Genomic DNA, 22,844 nt, shown 5'->3' with positions numbered 1-22,844 from the left:
CAACATCATATTCCTCTCAAGCCTGGGGTGGCTCCTTTTAGGAAAAAGTTAAGAAATTATAATCCCAAGGTCGCAAATGCAATTTTCAAAGAAATAGATAAGATGCTTCAGGCAAGGATTATCTATCCCATTCATCATTCAACCTGGGTGGAAAACATTGTTCTAGTTTGCAAGAAAAATGGAGAGATAAGGATCTGTGTGGATTTTTGGAACTTGAACTAGGCTAGTGTAAAACACAATTACCCATTACCAGCAATGGATCATATTCTTCAAACTATTGCTCGATCAAAAATGATGTCAATGCTTGATGGTTTTTTTGTCTATAACTAGATAAGCGTGGCGAAAGCAGACCAACACAAAATAACCTTCACCACACCTTGGGAAACTTTTGCCTATAACTGCATGCCATTTGGTCTAACAAACACTGGGGCAACTTTCAAAAGGGCAATGAACCTCTCATTTTGTCACCTCATTAGTAAGACTATAGTTATATATCTAGATGATTTGACAATATTTTTAAGAGGAGAAACCACCTAAGAGATTTGGAGACTGTACTGCAAAGGTGTAGAGATCATGGTATCTCTCTGAATCCTAATAAATTAGTTTTATGTGTTACAGAGGGGAAGCTATTGGGGAATATAGTCTCACAAGATGGAATTAAAATTAATCTTGATCAGGTAAAATCTATTCAGCAGTTGAGTTTGTCATCAAACAGAAATGGTGTCAAATCATTCTTTAGACAGGTGAGTTTTCTCAAGAGATTTGTGCTAGATTTTGCCGAAGTCACCAAGCACATTGTAGGTATGATGAGTGAAAAGCAAATTTTCAAATGGATGGAAGAAGCAAAGAAAGTATTTGAGGAGGTAAAGGAGGTGATTTCTCAGGCTCCAACTTAAATTAATCTTGATTTCAAAAAGGATTTCATCATGTATTTCTATGCCTCAGAACACACAATGCCTGACATTATTTTGCAAAAGAATGAGTTGAATGAAGAAGTTCCTATCATGTTCATGAGAATCCCACTCAAAAAGAATGAATTGAATTATTCATTAATTGAGAAGAAGGTCTTTGCGGTCGTTAAATATGTCAAGCACTTCAGGTATTATATTCTACATTCTCATTCAGTTGTTTCTGTGCCAAATCCTATGGTGAAAAGTATCTTGACCCAGTAGGAGGTGGGGATAAACAATAGAGCACCCTAGGTTTCAAAAGTTTAAGAATTTAACTTGGTTATTAAGCCAATCAAATTAGTCTGGGTGCAAGGATTATGTCGTTTGATAGCTGAAAATAAATATGAAAATGAAGAACTGACACTGACTTTATTTGTCACCTTGCAAGATGAATGGTTCACGGATGTGGCTCATTTCCTGACATATGGAGAATGCACAAAACATTTAACTCCTAAAGAAAAGAGAAATCTTAGACTAAAGGAAACCAAATATGTGATTTTTGTTGATATCTTGTATAAGAAAGGTCTGGATGGATCATTCCTAAGGTGTGTTGACAAGGAGCAACCGGAAAAACTTCTAAAAGATTTTCATAGTGAAGCATGTGGGGGACATTATTCATCAATAGTAACATCTTTTAAGATTCTTAGGAGTTGTTACTATTGGCCAGGAATGTTTAAAGATGCATACAGATGGGTTGCAGGTTGAAAAAAATGTAAGTTGTTCTCAAGGAAACCCCAACTAGTTGGGTTACCGTTAAGGTCGGTGGTCATAGATGAACCCTTTAAGCAATGGGGTTTAGATTTTATTGTCCCATTGAACCCTCCATCAAGTGTCAGACACACTCATATTCTCATAGCTATAGATTATTTTACCAAGTGGGTGGAAGCAATTCCTGTTAAGAAGACTACTTTAGAAATTGTTTGCAACTTCCTTAAAGAGAATATCCTCACTAGGTTCAGTATTCCCTAGAAAATTATAACTGATAATACCACAAATTTTTCCTTGGAAGAACTAAGCATGTTTTGTTATGATCATGGTATTCTTTTGTCACATTCTTCAGATTACTATCCGTAGGGAAATGACCAGGCTGAATCTAGCAATAAGAATTTCATCTTTATATTGCGTAAATTGGTGACAGAGAATGCGAAGGATTGGCATAAAAGGCTATATGAAGTATTATGGGCAGATACAACCTCACCAAAAAGTGCCATAGGTATGACACCATTTGAACTAGTATACGGGGTTGAAGCTTAGTTGTATTTGCCTCTAGAATTGTCAACAACTAGATTGCAAAAGGTGATTGAAGATGAATTCTTTCAAAGTGCTATGGAGAAGCGAATTATGTACCTTCCAAAAATTGTGGAAGAGAGGTAGGAGTTGGTTGACCATATCACTACACATCAAGCCAGGGTAAAGAAAATTATTGATCGCAGAGCTCAACCATGAAAATTCATGTTAACCATGAAAATTCATGTTAGGGGATCAAGTCTTGCTATGGGACAGACGCAAAGAACCAAAGGGAGCACACGGGAAGTTTGATTCTCTTTGGAAGAAAACATTCATGATTAATAAAGTATTGAGCCCTAACTCATTTAAACTTGAATATCCTGATGGAACTGCCTTGCCCCTATCCTATACTGGGAAAGATTCAAAGCTTTATCAGTTATAAGAAGGCATCCTCCTACTTTGTACATAAGTTTTTGATGCGTTGTCTATTTTTCTATGGTTTTTTGTGGTTGAGCCTTTGTTTTTGTTGGCTTGTATGCATAACCAGAGATTCTAGATTCATTTCCTACTCCTTTTCAATCTTGATCCCTAGTCAGAGCCAATGTTACCCTATTATTTTGTCAATAGTCAAAATCCTATCTTTGGTAAAATAAAGAATAATTAATGTTGCCTTCCAAAATTCGGCACATTTCATTCTTAATTATGAAGCGATCTTACTTGTCTTGTTTCAGTGAACCTGTATGTTGAACCTATGTCTCAATTCAAAGTTCAAAGTTCACCTGGTACCTTTATATGTTCCATGACTTTGTTTGTTGATAAGGGGCGAGCGTAAGTATGTTAGGTAATTTTTGAACTTGAACCATTGAACACTTCTTGTTCGGTTCAAGGTTCAAGGTTCATCTTTATGTTCATCTAAAAGTCTTCACTCAATCCTAGTTCGGTTTTGTGCTGAGCCATGAGGTGGTATTTTGCACTTCAAGGCCCCTTCATTATTGTTCTCTCATGTTAAACTTTAACCTTTGAAATTTTTGTTAAATGGTTCACAATTCAAAGTTCATTGTAAGTTGGATCTAGAAATATAACAAGGCGGGGCAAGTTAATGAAAGGTGGTGTGAAAAAAACAATATTCTGAGCATGTCAAGTTTGAAAATTCTAATTATGGAAAGTAATCATGAAATCTCAAGCCACTTGTGTGGAAGTGATTTGTTGTAAAAGCGATCGTCAGAATCCCATCAAATCAGGAGTTCCTTCACATGATTGTATGCGTTGTTAAGAAGCATGCGTAAGTTTCGTATAGATTTTATTATCTTTAATTATCTTTTATATACAAACCCTTGTATTGTAATTTAGTAGCTTCTTATTGTTGGAGAAGAAAAGGGCGCTAAAGGTAATTATAACTCCATAATTTTGAGGGTTGCAAAGAATTCATAATAATAACAGGTGAGTGTTGATTATCCCTTTCTCACTGTGTTACTTGCTCGGAAAGCCACTATAGTGAAATATTTGTTTTGGGTAGAATTATGTCCTTATTTTGAAATTGTATGATGAATGTAAGAGTGCCTATCATGAGGGAAACATTGCTAAACTTGGTCATACATCATGTTTAGTGAGTACACTTCCAGAGCTGGGAGATACTTCTTTGACTCAAGCTAACTTGGGAGATTTTTTGGAGAGAGTGGGAAACCCAGATGGTAATTCAATGATGGGAAAGATTGTTAAGAGTAGGTTGATTAAAGATGTTGCATTCCCTACTTCTACCCCTTTCCCTAAATTGGTTATGGAATGCATGAGTAGATATGATACGGATAACAGGTGTATTATAACCAGTAGTGGTGAGGTTTTAGTAAAAATTGATGGGAAAACGGTGATGGCCGCCATGGGCATTCCCCATAAGCAATCGTATGAAGACTGGTCTATTGGTACTTCATATGCATTTATCTCTGAGAAAAAGGGCACCTACAAGAGCGTCATTGTCAAAAATTGGCTCCTTAAGTTGCAGAAATGATGTTCAAGGTTACCCAGACCTCTCACAAGAGAGCATTTCATAATAGAGCTGCAAAGATATTGTAGTTTTGTTGAATAGACTTAAAGAGAATGTACATGCCTTTTACTAGGAAGATTGGATGTATTTTTACATTCAAGTGTTGTTGTCTAGTGAAAAATATCTAGACTGGGCATAGGTTATCGCAGACAGAATTGATGAGGGTTTGCATAGTTTTGTCAGATGACCAGTTTCTATATGTCTTCTTATCTATTTTATATTCTTGTTTGTACTAGAGAATGGCAAGGATTGCATTATTAACCATGGGTCAATGGCATGAAAGTTTATGAGTATTAACCACACTTGCAACAACAAAAGTATGCTGAGAATTTGACGAGACGGAATGATGTCTTTGTAGGCAGACTTGTCTTTCAGTTGCAGGGAAATGTGAATAAGAGGATGTCAATTGAAGCCATGGAATAAGTCAGCATATATGGAAGCTACTACATCCAATTCTCTAGATTTACCTACATTAGAGTGGGGGGCTTTGAAGGTAAACCATTTAAATTGCCCATGTATGCCCTAGATAGCAATGTGCTTATTGAAGTCTGTAGACAACTTGCCCACATAGATAAGAAATTAAAGGAAAAAGGTAAGTCTGGGGTAATTTTTCTAGTTGAACTTGGCCATCACACTTGCAAGTCTATTTTTGATGCTCTGAACCTAGAGCTAGAATTCAAGAAATTGAACTTGCAACTCTATGAAGACTATGGTCAAGGTTCACCTTGCAATAAATAGTTACAATGGGATTGTCAATAAATATTTTAGTATGGGAGGAAGAGAGTGAAGATGTGTTGGATCCCGAGTTCAATGTGAGAGCTCAAGGGAAACCAGTTCCTAAAATAAATTGGTACAGAAGAGAGGAAGAAAGTATTTAGACTAAGTCCTTTAATTTCATAAGGAGAATAGAGAAGTGGTTGAGGGAGGGTAGATTTGCTCCTAAAATGGAAACAATTGGTCAACTTTATGTTGCTGCTCAATTTCCCACTTCTTCCTCTAATGTGACTGTTGATATTGCAGGTGCCACAAGATGAAAGGAAAAAGAAGTTGAGAGTAAAAGGTCAAATAAATCTCCATTTAATCCCTCGCTGGTTCGAGTCGCATGCTCTAAGAGAAAAAAGGAAATCAGGAAACCTATAGTGGACTACATTGTTGTTGACCTAAACTCAGGCGAAGAGATTCAGGTACCCATGGATGAATAGATGTTGAATAATCCCTCAGTTCAAGATATGGACAAGGAAAAAGAACCTAAACAAGATGAGGACCTCATAGGAACCATGACCATTATTGTTCCTCCAAGCTATCAGACACCTCCACCCAAAGTTTCCTCTAGTTCTCCCAGATGCCTAGAGACTTCTATTATCAAAAAACACAGTGTGGTTCCCATCACCATTCCCATTGAAGACATGGTTAGAAAATGTCTTGGGAAAACATCTAAGTCCAAAAATCTTAAAATAGAGGCTATGATAGATATTGATGATAACACATGGCACTAGGTAGTAGAAGTGGCTAGGACCATCTTAGATAAAGATACAGAAAATGTCACTAAAAAGGATTATGTTGTTGAAAAGATTGATTTAGGAGTTTCTTCAAGGTCTGTGGATGCTAAGCATTTGGAGTCCTCTGCCAAGAGGATGATATCCACAATTTGGAAGGATGAAAAGGACAAACAAGAGTTGAAGTAGATTGTTAGATAGATGGCAGATTATATCAATGCCATAGATAGCCCAAATCCCCAACCTCTGTCACAAATGTCACTATCCTTTGATCTAAAATCACCAGTGAACCTGAGGCTACTAGATAAAGTTCAAAGGAACCGCATGATAGCTGAAATTTTTGATAAATGGCTTGAGTTCGTGGCACAATAAGGCTCAGGTTACATTGATAATTTGATAAAAGTGTTTGGGGATATTGTGGTTGTAAGTAAGGAGATGGAATTGGAAGCCTTAGCATGGGAGAAAGAAAAGAGTAAATGGGTAGCAGTATTGACACAAACAAATGATGTGCAAAGGTTTGGAGTTATAAAATTTCTTGTCGAGAAGCTTGTGGATGGTTTAGAGGATAATGTGTCATATGTTGCAAATAAAAATATTGAATGGAGGAACTCAATCATCAAACAAGGCCATGAAGAATCCATCAAATTTCTTAAGGAGTTAAAATAACTCGTTAACATAATGCAGAAAGATCTGAAGTGCATTGATATATAACTTTTAAAGGATGATGGACAAACTATCAAAGATGCAATGGAAATGATCAAAGCCTTCATGGAAAGAGTGTATCTCATCAAAGAGATGAAATCCCTGACTAATCATGATTTATCTCAAATAGCAAGGATTGAGTCCATGTTGATAGTTTGCTTTGATCATCTAGACAAAGAGGTCGGGAAACAACACATTGTACACATTAAGCTTCCTCATTATTAGCTTGTCCTCAACTTCTCGATGGTACATCTAGAGTGGAACCTCAAAAAAGTAGGATAAGCAAGAAGATTCTTCAGCCGTATCAAAATCTTGATCATACCACCAATGAATTGTCACCTTGTTCACGGCTCTTGGTCGGTTATCTTTTTTGAGTTATGTTAGTTATAGGTAGGACAATTTCTTTAACTCTGAGATAGAGTTAAAACTTAATTCTGGTTACTTTTCAAAAAACTATAAGCCTGGAGGCTATTTATGTAACTAAGGAAGCTATTTCAAATCTTCAAAAAACTTTGAGTGAAGTTAGAAGACTATGTTTCTTTTTATCATGTTGTGGATTTTTAGTGAAGACATTTTTATCTGTGAATGAAATGATACATTTTTAGCAGCTTTCAAATCTGTGTGTTTGAATGTGGAAAACAAATCTCTATTGGGATATATGCGTATGTGCAGAATATGTTACTTCTTTGATTATCCACTTTTCATAAGTCTGTGAATGAATCTAATAAATAAATCTACTATTTACTTTTGTTTGGATATTCGGATCCCCCTTGTCCTTTGAGGCATGAGAGAGACTTGATCAGAGTCCATGATATTTTGATTTCATTAATAAGGGTAGTTCTATGAAATGAAATTGCTCTGATTGCAAGTCTGTGGGATTTTCATATAAAGTATTTATCTTTGCAGCATTCATGTGGTGTTGACTAATGAATGTGGAATGCCTTTTCTCACTTTTTGGTTAAAAGTGAAGTTAATGTTCGTTTATGTTTAAAAATTCAATGAATATCATACGGGAAGATGTACCCTTATACAGAGGGTAAATGAATAATTCGTTCACCCAACTATTGGTTTCATTTTCCTTTCAAAAAATAAGGGCATACATGAGTCATTCACCGTAAAATTAAGAAAGGGCAAATATATTAACCAACAGATTGTAAAAACATTGTCAAGCCTTTATTATTGCTCTTGTGTAAATAAACTTGTAGTACTATGATTGTAAATGCCTGAAGCTCATTTTGACTATTAGGTTATCTAGTACATGGTCTTGGATACTTGTAGTGATTGCTGTGACTAAAAGCTTCTTTTCTGGTAATGACTCAAACCTAAAGGGTTTCATTTATGGTATAAAGCTTACGAATATATGATGGTAACAAAGCTTGAATCCCTTTTCTTTGATAGTCATGACGATCATTGTTTATGCCGCTTTATTCTTCATTTTTCATTATATGCTTTTACAGGGCTAACACCCCTTTGATTAATGACCATAGTACAAATGCAGACTAAAACCTCTCTATGTTTTGACTGCTGATCATTTCATGTAAATTTGATTGCGAGCATCTTGTCACTATCTTTATATCCCACTGCTCATAATGAATAATGGACAGTGTACATGCAATTCACTATTTTAGTACTAAGATTGCTATAGATGATCAAATATCTGCCATGATTGTCTTTAATATTCTTTCCATTATGAATTGATCCATATTTTGACAGTAGAAAGAAAAACCTGTAGCTTTGACTATGGCATAGAGCCTTGATTGACTATGAACCATGTGCTTTTTGAGGCTACCAAGTTCTGGAACTGTATGCTTTTGGCTCGTAGAATACATTGTAGTTGAAATAATCAAATCCATGACTTCTACAAGAGTATATATTGACTCCTATCTACGTTATTTCATATCTTGAATTTGATCTTTTCAATAATATGGACTCTCTTTCGCTTGCAATGTTGACTTTTGTCATGATTATTGAGTTTATGAATGACTGTCTTTATCTTTCTTAGACTTAATTTGCATCAATAATGAATTTGGCTTGACTTGACTACACCATCACTGTATCTTTAGTACTATGACTGTGTTATGGTTTATAAGGCCTACTCTTTATATTGCTTTGACATAATGAACAATCTGCTCAAGACACTATCAAGATCATATTCCTTATTATAGGGCTCCCATGACTGATATAGACTATCTTTTAGTGATTATGATGATTATGCTTGAGCTTAGACTATCTTCCTTGACTATGTGATGACCCTTTGGCCATTATTAAAACTTTGATGACTGCACATGACCATGAGTCCTCAAACTTGTGTTGTTATTTATGATAGTCTTATGTGGCTCCTTTGGACTATGTTTTTCGCCTTTCTTTATGTTGTTATTGTTGGAATCCAAGAACATTGTGAGGGGGGTGAATCAGTGTTCCACCGGTAAGTGAATTTCTAAACTTATTGTTGATCAGACGGTTAACAAAATATAAAATTAAAGTGCATAAATAAATCAACACATAAATCAACAATGCCACAACACCAATATTTATACGTGGAAAACCCTGCAAAAGGAAAAACCATGGTGGGACTGATACCCACAATATCTATATACTTGATCAAGGTATACAAATATTACATGAAGGGGATTGCACATGCAATCAGGCCAACCACCTAGAGATCATTGCTCAACACAAAATGAGAAGCCTCACTGACTTATAAAGCATTACAATGTAATTACAAGAATAATTAACTTATAAGATGCATCTGACCATGCTAGATAAGTTCTGATTCATGCTTTGATAACCTTCAATATGTATCATTTGTTGATGCTCTATTTTGCCATGTTCTGCTATCAATTAGGTTGTGCATGTGAAACTACACACAAATGCTTCTAATCACTGACCAAAATGCATACCGATAATCTTTGAATAATTCACAACCAAAATTCGCATTTCAAAAAGTTGTGTAATCTATCACTAAAAGGATCTCCTTAAATATCCTTCTAACTTCCACCATGTCGGCTTTAATAAAAAGTATAAACCTATCGGCTATCGAATCATAATGAATTTCAAACATAATCCCAATGATCATGTCGGCCTTTACATATTACCATAAATTCCATGAAATAAATAATCAAGGCCATAAGATCTCCTAGTCGGGTCCTATCCATTACCGGGTTCCAAATACACATTACGAGGTTTTTTTCTTAGAATCGGGACTTAGCCGGCTGTGAAGCAAAGTGAATGTCGGTTGTGTAATGATTTTAGTTAACCCAAACAAAACAAAGTAATGAGTCCCAATAGAATATTTACACCTGGAAATGAGTTACCATCAATGACAACCCAAAATGCCATTAACCCTTACCAGATGAGTGTCAATTGCCAACAATCTCCCCCTTTGGCATTGATGGCAACACTCATGTGAAAAATGGCGTTGTCACTAAATCTGCCTCTAAATCTGCTTTACCTCCTGACCTGTACATGAATCTGCTATATACATCCGATGCTCCCCCTAAGAACTATATACATTTTTCACTTTATTCCTCCCCCTTTGACATCAATGACAAAGCGAGGTTCCCACAAAGAATTTAGTACAGTTATGAACATAGGCTAGTTCTATATATGTTTCAAAATGTCTGCATACATAGACTTAAAAAATGAAAAGTAGGTATCCCAACCTTTCTTAAGGGAGTCAAGAATGGAGATGAATCCATTCAAGAGACTGGTATAATATTCAATTTCCTTTGATGTAGTGGGATCCTCCTTTTGCATGTTAGTAATGCATTCAGTCTTATGAAACAATAAATTATCCAACTGAGGACAAATGAGATTATGAAGCTCATTTGTTCCCATTATTATGTTGTCCCTATCCTTCTCCAATTTGAAAATTTGATCCATAACTACCTAAATTGGAGCATCCAAAGAACTTGTAAAATTGATTGTTGGGTTGTAAGAATTAGAAATCTGAATTAAATTCTTCATACAATTAGATAGTTGCTTGTCTATGGATGTTGTGAGCTTATCAAAATCTAGACAAGTCTTATATACACTACCTTCCTTCGCTAATGATGCATCAATGGATTGCAAGAAAGTTTGGAGTTTACCCTTGTCAAACTCAATCATCTGCAAAAATATCTACTTTCTAAGCCTCAACAAATTTGTCTTTGACCTTTGTCAATGAAATTTTCAATAAAGAATCATAGTGCTTAGGAATAAAATTAATAATTTCCTCTAGTTTATCAGATGAGCTTGCGCTCTCTTGTGCTTGGAATTCTAGTACCAACCAGTTTGAAACTTCAAAACTATGTTTAATTAATTTTCTTTCTTTTGACTCTTCTCAAGCCAACTCCTAGGTTTCCTGTGCTTGAAGTGTTGTTGTGGCCAAATTTTCTCAATCAATGACATCTTGTGATAGGGTTTGTCAAAATTAATAGAAATTTATGATAAGTTCCCTCTGGCTATAGCTGAAGTATCAATTGCCAAGCCAGAAGAGATATCTACCACAATTTCCTTACCCTTGTCTATCGGAGAGGTAACTTTAGACTCCTTTATCTCTTGTGCACCGATGGCTTCACCACATGGTGCCCTATCCAGATCTCGAACATCCTTTTCACCCTTATTATCTGTGTCCTTATCTACATGTACCTCTATGTCTTCTATATTCTATACATTATCTGTTGGTAAATCTTTTATTGTAGAATTTGACTCACTAACCGGTACAGTGGTAGCCGGTGGAGTGCTAGCCAGTTGTTCAATATTTACACTTGGTTCTTCTACCGACTGTTGAGTTTTTGGCAACTAAATATTCTAAGACTGTACAAAACTAGGACTCAATTCACAACCCAAACTCAAAATAATCCTTACCCAAATGTTTATAGTTTCCTTCCGAATCTCCTCAAACCTTTCCAACATTAGGTTGTTTATTCTGTTCTTAGGATTGAATTCAAATGATCTGGTTTTATTAATCAGATCAGCCATCTCTAGAGGGGTTATTGTGGGATGGAGATTAACCAATTTTGTCTCTTTTATCTATCGGTCCAGAGTCTGAGCATGTAATTATTTGGCCTCTAACATATCATACAACTCTTTAGGAAAAAATTTCTCAAGTTCAATCACTACCTTACTAAAAGAATCAAGATATAAAAGAATTGCTTCCTCAATTTTCTTTTTGTCCTTCTCCTCAATCAAAGAATACACAAATGTTATCTAAGTTCCCATCATTAATAATTTGATCAATTAGATCCTGAGCATCCAATTGCTTCTTATCGGTTCTCCTCTTGGCTTCCAGTTTGAGATGCTCATTTGACTTGGGTTTGCACTTATGTACAATTGTTATTTTAGGCTTCCATGGAGTCTCCTTAATAGGTTCTTTCTTTTTCTCCTCCTGATTCTCCCTCACTACTCCTTTCTTCTTAGGAATTTCCTTCATACCCTCATCTGATTCTATTTCTTCCGAAGAAACAATCATGTATTGTCGGGTATCCTTCTTCTTTTTCTTTGTAGGCTTAACTAGTTTAGGAATAACAGGCTCAGTGGATAATGCTTCTAATTTCTTAGAAGTTTCTATTTGTAGCAGGACCACATTGGGAATGGCCTGAGCTTCCTTCCGAGATTCCCTTTCCTCTTTCCTCTTCTTCTTCATCTCTTCTTTCCTATAGGCTTCAAGAATTTTAACTTTTTGTTAAACTTTTGTCCTTTCATGTCCTTCACCTATAAGAGTTTTTGCTGCAACCTTAGTCATTTTCTTTCTAATTGCCAGTGCAACCTCCTCTTGGTGAACCTTAAGCCCTTTTTATTGGGTTGTGCCAAAATTTTCTTCGTTATCATCAACTGGTGCTTGTAGTAAGTGTTAATATTAGAGGATCCGGTTAATACGGAGAGGGGGGTGAATCAGTATTAAGAATAATTTGAAATCAAAAACTTAGACTCATAAAACTTTCACCAAATCAAACATAGACCAACACTAGAGTCATTTACCAATATCAATATCTGCTGATAAACATCTGTTAAATTGATATATCAATGTTGTACATTAAGTGTTTATTAACCATAAACTGAAAGTAAAGCATAGACATCATATCAAAAACATTGAACACCATGATTTGGACATGGAAACCCAAATAGGGAAAAACCACAGTGGTAATTGGTAACCCACAAGAATTTTGCACTCTTTTGAAATGTGCCTTGTTAGGTGCCTAGCCCAGTTAAGAGCTTAGAAAGATGCCCTGTTAGGAGCAGACCCTTTAAGGAGTCACCCGGTTAAGGGATTTACCTCAATCTTGTTAGGAGATTGTATATGTAAGGAACAACTTTGCAAGAGGATTTAGAACTCAGATGTTGAGTCACCCTGTTAGGGGATTTACAATGTGAGGCCTATTAGGACCTACCAGGTTAAGGGATTTTATCTGCTACAACTATTAGGAAACAATGGTGAATGATTTGTGTATAGCACTCAACTACTTGCTTGATCAGATCCAATTAAGCTCTAAGTCTACAACACTCTGGTAGGTCTTCTCACACTCTGATTTGGCTTTACACACTCCTCAAAATCACTGATGCAACAAACATCAACTATACCGACATAAATAAATTTTATAATTAGGTCAACAACAAAACCCTAAGACTTACAACATAGATCATCACAGATCTTTAAAACTCATTACATATCTTCATATGGATCATTACAATCAATTACAAATCAATATCAACCATTGAGTGATCGTAACTCATCACAACAACTCGATCTGATACAAAGTCAAACCCTTAGCACATTTCGCTAAGCACTTTGCATATTCACAAGAAATTCCATCTTGATCACGTCAAAACATAATTCAAACACTTCACGTGGGTTGTGTCATGTCATCACCAATATGTGAACTTGATGTAGGTCACTGCCAAACCAAAAATCATTACCGATTAAGAGAATTCTTTACTGGTTCTTAAACCCTTCTTAAACCCTGGAAAAAACTCAATAGAAATTATAAACATAACTTTCGGTTGTCACTACATGATGTAGTTTTGGTCAGATACATGTTACAATGATAAAAACTCACATTCAAAACCACAAAGCCTCAATCATCACCAATCACCAGACACAATCAAAATATTTCCTCATTTACCGGTTAAGGTCCTAATTCCTAGTTTCTTAATTCTTTACTAGTAAGCTCTTTCCGTTAGACCAAAAAGATTTAGATGACACAATACAACATAAGTAAACATAAATAGACATGAATAAATATTAGTTTCCATCAATGATAACACATATAACTGATCAAAGTCATCCATCATGCAATCTCAATCTCTTCATCACAATGTCATCACAAACAATCTTTTACCAGTTTAGTCATCATTCTCCATCTATATCACTTGTATCAATCATGCCAACAATCTCCCCCTTTGGCATTGATGGCAACACTAAACATCTATGTACTCAGCTCATACTACCCTACTCTATTATGTACCTTCTTTGCAACTCTTCTCTTTTCTACTTCACCTTATCTGACAGTTATCTATTGGTTACACTTTATCTTCAATCATTTTTCCCATGACTGGTCATATTTCTTCTCCCCCTTTGACAACAATGCCAAAGGTGCATAAGTATCACTATTGATCAAATCTATTGTTGTTGTCTTCAACATGTCTACCAACTCATCTAAGCTTCTCCCCCTACGAAGTAGCCTACATCTCATCAATCCAAAGTGAAAAATAGTCATTAAGCCCACTAGATTGATGCATCTTCTGCATCCTAGTTCTTCTTATGTAGGGGTCTAACCCCTAATTTACCTCTGAGATACACAAAGGTTGTCTTTGGCAATAGTTTAGTGAAAATGTCTGCTAGCCAATCTTTGTTTATCACATACTCCATTCGGACTTGTTTTTCCTATACTCTTCCCCTTAGAAAATGATATTTCAATTCTATGTGCTTTGTTCTTACATGTAACATAGGATTTTTGAAATATTAATTGCACTATTATTGTCACAGTAAATAGTTACCGGTTTAGACATATCAAATTTGAATCCTTCAAGAACATGTCTCATCCAGATTGCCTACATGCAATTCATTGATGCTACAACATACTCTGCCTCTATTGTTGACCGAGAAACACAAGTTTTCTTCTTACTTGTCCAAGCAACCAATCTACCTCCAAGAAGAAAATCTCCACTAGTTGTGCTTTTTCGGTCATCAACATTGTCTATCTAATCTGTATCAGTAAACACATTCAAATAAAAATCTCATTTGTAAGGATACCATAAGCCATAATCTATTGTGCCTTTTAGGTACTAGAATATCCTTTTCACCACTACTAAGTGAGTCTCCTTGGGATCCTTTTGAAATGTAGCAACCAATCCAACAATATGTGCAATATCAAGTCTTCTATGAACAACATAATGCAACTTAACAATCATAGACTTGTATTCTTTCTCATCAATAGATGGTGAGTCATCTTGTTTAGACAAATTTCAACATGTCACCATCGGAGTACCAATCGGTTTGCAATCCTCCATGCCAAATTTTTTCACCACCTCTTTAACATACTTACTCTAATAGATAAATATTCCACCATCCAATTGTTGGACCTGCAACCCAATGAAATTTTTTATTTCACCAATAAGAGACATCTCAAATTATTTCTTCATCTCCTTAGCAAAATCCATGCACAAGCCATCATTACCACCAAAAATTATGTCATCCACAAATACTTCAGCTATCAATTCTCTGTCTCCATCAATCCTTAGATATATGTTATTGTCCTCACTGGTACACCGAAATCCTGCTATCTTGATCTGGTGTGCATGCAATCTTTCAAACTATTCTCTTGGTGCCCGCTTCAATCCATACAATGCCTTATGTAGTTTGCAAACCATATCTTTATCCTCAGACAAAGAAAATCCATCCAGTTGTTCTATGTATACTTCTACCTCAAGGATACCATTAATCAAAGATGATTTAACATCCATCTGATAGACATTAAATTCTTTACATGAAGCATAAGCAAGTAACATTCTTACTCCTTCCAATCTTGTCACTGGTGCAAAGGTTTCACCATAATCTTCTCCTTCTTGTGCATAGCCTTTGCAAACCAACATTTCTTTATTTCTCACAACCTTGCCTTCTTCATTTAAGTTATTTCTAAAGACCCATTTAGTGCCAATCACATTCTTGTCTTCCAGTCTAGGAACAAGTGTCCATGTTTTTTTCTTCTCTATCTAATCCAATTCCTCATTCATTGCATTAACCTAGTTATCATCCTTTAATGCCTGCCTTACTGTTTTAGGCACAATAGAAGAAATCAGACATGAATTTTCTCTGATTTTCCTTCTTGTTTGTACACCATAATTTTTTATCTCCAATTATTTGTTCTTCAGAGTGATTTAGCCTGACATAGCTTGGAATAACCGGTTCTGATTTTGTGCTTCCTGCTTCATGTTCTTCATCTTCTTCATCACTCTCTACATTTACCATTTGAGAACCTCTTTTTGTAGCATTTTGTTCATCATCCTTTTGCACCTTCAGTTCTATAACACACAAGTATTTCTTCATCTTTCTCAAGATCAAATATACTAGTCTCACCAAATTTCTTAGAGAGTTCATCTATCTTCACATTAGCACTCTCAATGATCTTCTTAGTTCTCTTGTTATAACATTCAAATGCCTTACTCTTTGTAGAGTAACCAAGAAAAATACCTTCATTAGACTTAGCATCAAACTTTTTAGTGTAATCATCTCTCTTAATAAAACATTTACTCCCAAATTTTTTTAAATAACTTACACCAGGAGTCTTTCCATGCCATAATTCATATGGTGTTTTGTTGTTACCTTTTTTCACAATAACTCGGTTCAAAGTATAAACAATAGTGCTAATTGCTTCTCTCCAAAACATCTTCTATAGTTCACCTTGAATCATCATGGTTCTAGAAGCTTCAATAATTATTCTATTCGTTCTATCTGCTATCCCATTCTATTGTGGAGTTCTAGGAGTTGACATCTACCTCTTAATTCCCTATTCATTACAGAACTTCACAAACTCATTAGAAGTAAATTCACCTCCCCAGTCAAATCTCAAACATTTTAGATTCTTTCTGGTATCTTTCTCAACTAAATATTTAAATGCTTTAAATTTATTGAATGCCTTATACTTTTCTCTCAGAAAAGTTACCCACATCATCTTGGAAAAATCATCAGTAAAAATCATAAAATACTTATCATCAAAATAGCTCTTAGTCCTCATAGGACCACAAAGATCAGTATGAACCAAATCAAGAATATTCTCTGAAGTGAAAGACTTTCTCTTAAAAGATACATAGGTCATCTTACCCATATGATAGTCCTTGCATAACACATTGTCTAGTTTCACAAGCCGGGGAAAACCTCTCACAATACTTGACTTACTAACTTTAATCAAATTATCAAATCTCACATGACAAAATCTCTTGTGCCACAACCAGCTATCTTCAATATTTTCCACCAAGCAATCATTCAAATTAGTATTTAGATGAAATAGATTACCTCTAGTCTGCTTTCCAGTAGCAATCAATTATCCATTGTCTCCAAGAATCCCGCACACTCCACTTTTGAATTCAAGTAGATATCCTTTATCATTAAGTTGTCCAATACTCAAGAGGTTATGTTTTAGTCCATCAACCCCAAATACATCATGTATATTACTCTTCCCATTTAATGAAATTGATCCTTTCCCTTTAACCATACAGGGAGAGTTATTACCAAACCTTACAACACCTCCATCAAACTCTTCAAGGGATAAAACTTACTTTTGTCACTGCTCATGTGGTGTGAGAAACCACTATCTATTATCCATTCATCACTACTATCTATGTGAGACACCAATGCCTTCCCATCAGTTAGATACTGCTTCACAACAACAAACACTATCTCCTCATTGTCATCTTCTTCTGATTCATCATCAGTCACACCTTCATCCATGAAAACATAACAAGGTTTCTTTCCTTTCCTTTGAATTTCCCAAAATTCTCTTTCTTATCAGTGTTAAGGTAGTTAGCAACTATGTGTCCAATTTTACTACAAGAGAAACACTTCAAGGGTAATTTATCTTTATACTTGCCAGTACCTCTAGGAAATATCTTAGCCAATAATGCCTCTAGTTCCATCAGATGATCTTCTTCATCACCATCATCTCTGCTACTCCAATGACTATACCTATAGTCATGATTATGACAAGTGTCCTTTCCTTTCCTCATAGATGTGTCAGTTACAAAAGCCTTAAAAGAAGATTCAAAAGGTTTAGAAACACTATTATCAAAACTGTTTAGCTCAAATACAATTTACTTTCCAATTACAGAATTAAAAGTGACTTTATCTTTAGAAATGGATCTTAGTTCTTGAATAGAAGAAAATCTGATAGAATATTGCAGTAAAATAGTTCTAAGCATTTTACTAACAATAGTATCATCATGAATCTTACCTCCGACACTCTTTATGCCACCTACAACTTCCTTAATCCTTTGACCATATTGTGCTATGTTCTCACCATCAACCATTTTCATATCATCAAATTTGCCTCTTAAGCTTTTTTCCTTTGCCCTTTGTACATGTTCATCTCCTCCATAAATTAATTTTAATGTCTCCCTTACCTCATTTGAAGTCTATAATCCATGAACATCTATATAGTCAGAGTTAGACTATTGGCAAATGCACACTCCAATGAGAAATTGTAGGTGATTGAAGGTTTTGTCATTGATGGCAACCTTGCAATCATATGATACTGACAAGACAGGATACCAGCACCGGCAACAAAAAACTCTACACTAGCACACAAAACACCGGCAGTGAAAGGAAGGATGCCAGCACCCTGGCCAACATGAATTTTGTGTAAAATGTATTTTGTAATTAATTGTAAAATCATTGTAAGCCGACATGGAGAGTTGTAATATGACTCATTTATGTATGAGATCATTTTGTAATAGGAAAAAATGTGTGATAGGATGCGAGATAAGTAGACCTAATATGCGAATTATAGGTGAAGGGTTTATGTATGTAGAAGAGCTTAAACCGGTACTAGATATGGCATAGCAGATGCTAATTTGAAGCATTACAAGACACTAGATTAATATAATCCATTTTGTAAGTCAGTGTGACTTCTTTTGTAATTAAGCAGTGAGCTCTACGCACTTGGCCTTCCTGCATGTGCAGGACCCTATTGTAAGAGTAATATTCCCTTATTGGCCAGTAAACAAATATTGTGGGTCACAAATCCCACTGAGGTTTTTCCCACATTGGGTTTCCTTGTTAAAATACTATGTTATCGTGTGCTTCTCATGTGGTTGTTGTTATTCTTATTTACTGCATTATTTCTTGTTTACCGGTACACAATTTTAATATGCTTTTCATGTTTTAAGTCAAGTAAATTTATTAACCGGTTAGATACTGATTCAACCCCCTCTCTCAATATCTTTGGGAATCCTAACAATTGGTATCAGAGCTTGGTCCTCTATTTTCAGAAGCCTAATAGCTTGAGGAAGATCTTGTCACCAGTAGAGATGGAAAACTTGAGAGAACAATTGTAAATAGCTCTTTCAGACTATGATGTAGAAAAGGTGAAGAATATCAAACTTGAAGATGATCTAAAGGCTGCTCAGGATATCATTCAAGTACTTCAAGAAAATCTCACCATTGAAAGAAATAAGAGAAGAGAACTTTGTGAAAAGATGTAGAATGAGAATGATGAAAAGGAAACTCTTAATGATTTGGTAAACAAACTAAGACAAGAGATCAGTACAACCCAAAATGAGATGCATGATATGACTATGAGATTTTGTAAAGAACTTGAAGATAGAAAGAAAAATGAAGAAGTCTTGGTCAGAAGACTAAATGATGTTGGAAATGAAAACACAAGGCTTAGTCATGAAAATGATATGTTGAAGACAGATCTAATGCACACACAAAATGACAGAACTGAACTCATAAGATAGAAAGGAATCTTGGAAAGTGAACTGACTGTTGCAAATCATCACAAGGAGAAATTCAAGAAAAGTTCAGAAGAACTTGGTGACATGCTAAAAAATTAGAAACCTAATGGCTATACAAATGGCCTTGGCTTTGAAGTTGGTGAAAGCTCTGGTACTGCAAACAATCATGATCATAGCAAACCGGTAAGACAGTCTACTGCTTACAAGTTTAATGGAAAATGCTTTAACTGTAACAAGTATTGTCATAGAGAAAATCAATGTAGATCTATAAATTATTAGAACACTAATACACCCACTGGTCAATATTCTAAATGCAACAAAGTTGGTCATAATTCAGAAAATTATAGAATGTATGTGAGATGTTATGTTTGTGGAAGATTTGGGCACTTATCTAATCAATGCAGAACACATATCGGCATAGGATATGGGAAAGCTATTCAGAAGAACAATGTGACTTGTTATGCCTATAACAAGATTGGACATATTGCCAAATTTTGTAGAAGTAAGTCCCCACCGGCAAATACCAAAGGTCCTAGTTTGAAAGGTAAAGAAAAAGTTGAAGAAGTAAAGCAAGAATTCTCAAAACAATGTATCAGAAAGATAGATCAGAATGTTGATATGAATACTCCACTTGTAGAACATAGTAACACTCCATTGGCAGGAGACTCTTCATCTAACAAAAGAAAACTCTTTTGAGGGTTTGCAGCAAAATGAAAAATATGCTATTATTCCCTCGGTTGATGGTAAGAAGTTGAAATTACTTCTATACCGGTAGATGACTTAAGTTGTGACTTAACTGACAAGCATTAAATGTGGTAGTTGGTGAAAATGACATTATAAAGTAAGTGTTTTGGCTCGTTTTTCATTCACCGAGCATTCAAATCTTTGAGAGGGCAAAAATTCCCAAGTGAAGGTACTCCAAGCAAAGAAGTGAAGCAATCCATCAAAGAATTCATCCTTAAGGCAGATTGAGGTATTTATAGCTATGCCATCTTCATCCACTCCTAAATTTATTACAAACCCTACTATTGTTGAAGTTGTTAAGCGGCCTAGACCCATTTTTTAGCTAGTTCCTAAAATTGCTAAGAAAGATGATAGCATAGGTGCATTCTCACAAATCCCTAAAGGAGTAGTATATGCTAAAGACCCTAGAATGTATATACATTGTCATATTGATGAACTAGGTGATAATGAAATTAAAAATATGTATGAGACTATAATTTGTGATGAATCCAGAAATGTCAAACCTGAACATAAGATAATAGAAACCCTAGGTTTCACTGAAATACTTAGTATCCTGAATTTCCCCAAGGATATCATAAGGATTGTGTTAAGCAGAGTACATGGTGAATTCTTCTTGTTAGACTCTATTCATAAAATCACAAAAGAAGTAGTAAAAGTTGTAACAGGGTTATCTTCCACAGGCAACAGACCTGACAAAACTAAGAAGGTTTCAAATGACTTAGTGACAAGCCAAACTAGTGCAACATTTGATAAGAGATATCTAAGGGTAAATGATGTGAAGGATACAAATATTAGATTTATCAGGATGATCTTAGGTTATAAGGCTACACATGCAGATAGGTTAAACTCAGTTTCTTGCCTATGTATTAAGAGTGCCTATGATATGGTAAATGATAATGCAAGAATAGACATATGTGAATGGCTCAAAGATAAGTTGATAGACAATTTGGGTAAGATCAAAAGAGACAAAAAGGGGACATTCAGATTTGGAAACTTGTTTGTTTGATGCTATACATAACCAAACAAGTACCCAGTATTGGTGCTAGAAATTTTGGATTTGATATATCGGTAGGAAAACAACTATCAGAACTACTAAACAATATGGGAGAGAACAGGGAGAAAAACATAAATAAACATTTTCAAGCATTTAAGACTCGAATGAAGAGAAAAGTAAGACTATCACAAGCTATTGTGGATAAGTATCAAAAGGAAATCTATTTTGTGATCAAGAAAGATGAAATTTGGATGGAGGCAGTTATCCCTAGAACCATCTGGGTAACTAAAATGGGCTATGAGATAGATGATAACATCATAGAAACTTATGCAAAAGCCCTCCTTGAAGCTCCTAAGGACCTGAAAGAGAAAGTATTTGGTAGTGTAGAAACAATTGAGAGCACTATACAATCAAGAAAAAGAGTTAAGAAGTAGAAGCAACCGTTAGAAAAGGAACCTGATAGGCAAAGGAAATCAAGAAAGATGTGCTAAAACAAACTAGTATAATTGAAAGTGAGCTGGAAGCACTTCAAACGGAAACTCACCTTTCACCGATTGGATCTTCTTCAGAAAGTGACATACCTACTATATTCAAGAGAGTTGAGAGGAAAAGAAAACCTTCACTGGCACCTTCTTCTACACCAAAAAGGACAAGACATAAGCAATAGGCAGTAAGGCCTCCGACAAAGAAGATGACTCCTAAGAAGAAGATGAAACAAACTATTGCCCCCATTGACAAACTTCTTAGCGAAATTACAGAGGATGGTAAGCTGAAGAATATCAATAAAATGTACAATACACTATCAGCCGATAATAAGGAAAGTATAGAGAACAGTGTAATTCTACACTTAGATATATATAAGAAATTTTTCATGCAAATTGTTGATGAAATTCCAAATGACTTGTATAGGAGATTAGAAGCTAGAAGATTATCTATTGTTGAACTAGATAAAAAAATTAAAATTGAAAAATTACTGGCAGTACATCTAGTTAACTCACCTGATGAAATAGACAAATTAACCAGTGAGGCTAACCAAACAGTATTCTCTACTGCTCACCAGCATGTAGCATTAATGGTTGGCAGAGTAACTGAAGTATCGGAGGAAACAGTTGATGGATGGGATATTTTCTTTGTGGAGAAAGAAAAAGAGGAAGAATTACTCAGACCTAAAACTATCAGAGTATATCAAAAGAATAGAGACAAGGGTAAAGGTAAGGTAGGTGGACCACCAAGTTTAAAAATAACTGATAATATGCCCCCACCTCCTTCAGATACTCCACCGGTAGACACTACTACAAATCAACTGGCCACTAAGAGTATGGAGACTTTGGTAGAAGATAAAAACCATGTATCAGAAATTTTGTATACTGTAAATGTAGATACTCAAGAAGTTAATGTCATGGTTGACAAAGAGACCACTAAGGATAAGGAGAAAGATGTGACCACAGAGTCACTAGTTGCAGAGGTTGAGTTAAACATAGAAAAACCTTCACAGGCAGAACAACCAGCAGAGGATACCACTGAGAAACCGATAGATATAATAGACAAACCATCTAAAGAACCAACTAAGCAAAGTTCAGAGGCACAAACTGAGGAACCAACAACTAAAAGCTCAGAGAAACCATCTGAGACACATTTGGAGAAACCCAAACCGATACAGGTTGAAGCACAGGTACAGACAGAGACAGTGCCACCTGACCAAATTGAAAAGCCTAAAACTTTGTTTGTGGAAATGCAAACTCAGACAGACCTACCAAAGG

Source organism: Cryptomeria japonica, chromosome 5, assembly GCF_030272615.1.
Source record: "Cryptomeria japonica chromosome 5, Sugi_1.0, whole genome shotgun sequence".
NCBI classification, from domain to species: domain Eukaryota; kingdom Viridiplantae; phylum Streptophyta; class Pinopsida; order Cupressales; family Cupressaceae; genus Cryptomeria; species Cryptomeria japonica.
This window is presented reverse-complemented; position numbering follows the sequence as displayed.